This window comes from Leucopleurus acutus (genome assembly GCF_964270905.1).
Source record: "Leucopleurus acutus genome assembly, chromosome: 4".
In the NCBI taxonomy this organism is placed as follows: Eukaryota; Metazoa; Chordata; class Mammalia; order Artiodactyla; family Delphinidae; genus Leucopleurus; species Leucopleurus acutus.
In genome coordinates this window covers 37936717-37940245 of record NC_139146.1, presented here as the reverse complement: position 1 = coordinate 37940245, position 3529 = coordinate 37936717, and the positions used below count along the sequence as shown (strand labels likewise).

The 3529-nt window shown below is 45.7% G+C and overlaps 1 pseudogene across 1 annotated transcript; it reads right to left on the bottom strand.

The window, feature by feature from the left end:
- Positions 1-1245: 1245 nt before the first annotated feature.
- LOC309961072 (NF-kappa-B inhibitor-interacting Ras-like protein 1) lies at positions 1246-1825 on the bottom strand (annotated as a pseudogene). Its single transcript has one exon. The product of its transcript is annotated as an NF-kappa-B inhibitor-interacting Ras-like protein 1 (transcript).
- Positions 1826-3529: the final 1704 nt, after the last annotated feature.

Below are 3529 nucleotides of genomic sequence, written 5' to 3'. Positions count from 1 at the left end.
GAGCCAGCGACATGGGATGCGTTAATAATTACTGAAACGTGAAAGCATGTCACAGTGCTGACACTGAGCTTTCTCCATTCAAACCTCCCCACCAGGACTCTGTGATACTCCTGCTCAAAGGCTGAGCTGAGTTTGTCTTTTTGGATAACTCTCTTATAATAGGGTGTATCTATTTTTAAAATAAGTTGATTTGATTACTTAGTATGGAAAAGTATTTAAAATATTTAATTAAATAAAAGTATTTCAAATTACATATTAGCAGAGCGGATCGGAACGCATGACATCAAATGAGACTACTGTATGTTTTCCAGAGGATTGCCTGGCAAATCGTATAGGCTGCTTCGCATCACATTGGGAGGCAACTCAAAAGCTGCAAGTCATTGTCAGCACTTATTTTAAAATAAAGTTTAATTTTCACTTTAACATATTTTCATGATTACAAAAATTAAAAAAAAAAAGAACAGGAGAAGGAAACAAAACTAGCACATTCCTGGAAACTACTGTGAATGTTTTCCTGTATTTCCTTCCTGACTTTTGAAGGGATGGTTTATAATCGTCGGTTTATTTATCGAGCGCCTTGGCACCCACTGAGTGAAATGGATCCACCTTTACAAACCCCGGCATCTATCCATCACAGTCGCTCCCCTGAGGAGATTTATAAAGGGAGGACTCTATTCTTGGCACAGAAGAAATGGCATGCTGCTAACGATTTTTATTCAAATTATTCATACATCTGAAAACTATACAATCTTCTGGGTTGCCCCCCTTTCCCATCAGCCTGCATCGGCTGGGTCTCTCTTTCTCTTTTATGGCTTCCTTGGGAGCCAAGAAAAGAGAAGGCCTGTATTTGGAACAGTTAGTCTGATTTTCAATTCTAATAAAAGCCCTGGGGGGCATTTCACCTAATACCAGGGCTGGAAGAAGTGGATCTGTTGATTTTTGCCTTGGTGCTTTTTTTTTTTTTACATGTGCATACCACCCAAACTTTATTTTATTCTCTTGACAAATCCAACATAATATAGATAACAAAGGTGCTAATTTCAGGGACAAGTTTGAAACAAGGAGAATGCAAATATATTACTTCATGTCAGGCAATAGTAACTGAATTATAACTAAAAGTGCATTAAATTACTTCCCTAGGGGTTTCCTAAGGACCAAAGCTAGATAGAAATGGCCTGTTTTACATGAGTTCACGGACACCTCCAGGCAGTCACTATTTCAAGCGACAGTTGTGCACCCTAGGGTTTAGTTCTCAGAGCTGTAGTTGCCTTTGCTTCTCCTCCCAGGCAGAGGGAAGCTCGCTTTGTTCTGAGGCTGGGAGAGTTTGCGGGCTAGCAGGGTTAAGGGCTCGATCAGGGTCTTGCGGTCTGTAACCGTCACCTCCCACAGAGGCACCTTCTCGCTCCTGGCCCACTGCTGTGCCACTTCGGGGTCCGCTTGTCTCTGCTCAGAAAGGTCAGTTTTGTTTCCTAACACAACAATTGCCACCTCTTTTTTGTCTTTGAACGGATCAATTTCTTTCTTCAGAAGCTCCACTCTTTGAAAGGATTCAAAGTTATTCACACTGTACACAAAAACGAAGCCACCGGGCAAATGAAAAATAATGCTTTGGCAGCTCCACACCTTCCTGTAGGCCCCTGGTGTCGTAAAGATGTACCTGTTCCTTGACTCCCCGATCTGTTTCCACTGAAGCCATATACACATCTTCCATTGTTTCACAGTCCTCCATTCTAATAGGATGATTCCCATAAAGGAGCTACTCCAAAATCGCCATTTTCCCGACATTTAACAAGCCACAAACCACAACCTTACAGACCTTTCCCATCTTCTCTTAGGATGTTGGAAAGCCAACAACTAATAGTCACGGTGAGAAGCAGAGGATCTGAGGGGCTGACACCCCCAACCCCCAAAGGGAGAGATCATCATCGTAGGTGGTGCTTCAATGCTATAGGACACAAGGGGTCTGTGTCGAAAACCTGGGTCCATGATGTCATGAAGTCAGGGTTTCACTCCTAAGCCCTGTCTTCGAGGAGGGACTTCAGCTCCCTCCCACTCAAGCCACAAAGGTAGGACGACCTGAAATCTATTTAGCCGCTATAAAGGCCATACTGAACTGAGATTTGTCTGTGGCTAGATCAGCAGCCACCGGCTACTGTACATCAAGAAGCCTCTTGCTTACAATGCTTTCAGGAGACTCCAAACCAATCCATCTCAGGGTTTCTGATGCTGGAGATCATGTTCTTCCTCTCCAGATTCTTCCAGACCCTCTAAAAGGCCAGAAAGCCAACAGGCAGCGGCTGGTTTAGGAGACCTCCCCTGTCCCCTGCTCCTATAAAATTCAGAGGGCAGTGTGGCTCTGTAGTGGTACCACATTGATGGAGAGAGAGCACCACAACGGCAGTTTAGTTTCTCTTGGATCTGGGAGCAGCCTGGTGTGGGGAAAGATTGAGGGCAATCAGTCCAATTCCTGGCTGTGTGACCTAAGACAAGTTACTTGACTTCTCTGAGTCAGGTCGCTCAGCCATAACATGGGAATGACAGTGCTGCTGTGTCGTAGGGGTAAACGAGACAACACTGAAAGCACTTGCACAGAGAGGTATTCAAAGGTCGCTTTTCTCTCTTGGGAAGTGAGCAGGAAACCTGGAAGTCAGGTTACTAAATGGCATGGTGAGGTGCTGTTTCACTTTCAGTCTCTTCACTCGGCATTAGGTAAGGATGGGCTTACTCAAGGGTTAATTTTGAAGGGTCAAGCAAACAAACAAATAATTACCATTAAATCCTGATCAGTATCAGTTCTCCAAAGTAGAAGCTGATTGCATTGATCTATTACACTCTGTTGGCTAGGTGTCCACTCTGGGCCTGGCCCCAGGCATGGGAATGGAGCATTCTTGACTCCAGGGGGAAACGGAACTTGCCTGAAGCTGTCCTTGAAGGCTACATTGGAAAATTTGGATTGGAGGCAAATCCTAAAACAATGAGTAGGAAGCTATCAGGTGAAGAGAGCACAGGGACACGGGGAGGGGGAAGGGTAAACTGGGACGAAGTGAGAGAGTGGCATGGACATATATACACTCCCAAATGCAAAATAGATAGCTAGTGGGAAGCAGCCGCATGGCACAGGGAGATCCGCCCGGTGCTTTGTGACCACCTAGAGGGGTGGGATAGGGAGGGTGGGAGGGAGGGAGACGCAAGAGGGAGGAGATATGGGGATATAGGTATAAGTATAGCTGATTCACTTTGTTATACAGCAGAAACTAACACAACATTGTAAAGCAATTGTACTCCAATAAAGATGTTAAAAAAAAAAAAGAAGGCAGGTGAAGGGCACGCCTGGCTGGGAGAGGCGGGTGCAGCGTCAGGGCAGGACTGTGAGGGCTTTGTGTGTCATGGGGGCAGGCGTGAGGGGTGAGGGGAGAGTGAGACAATTCAGGGATGCTGCTGGCACAGTACTGCCCCAGGACGTGCTCTCCTGAACGCTTGTCCTCCCTCCCTCCCTTCCTTCCTCCTCTCCCTCCTTCTTGCCTTATTT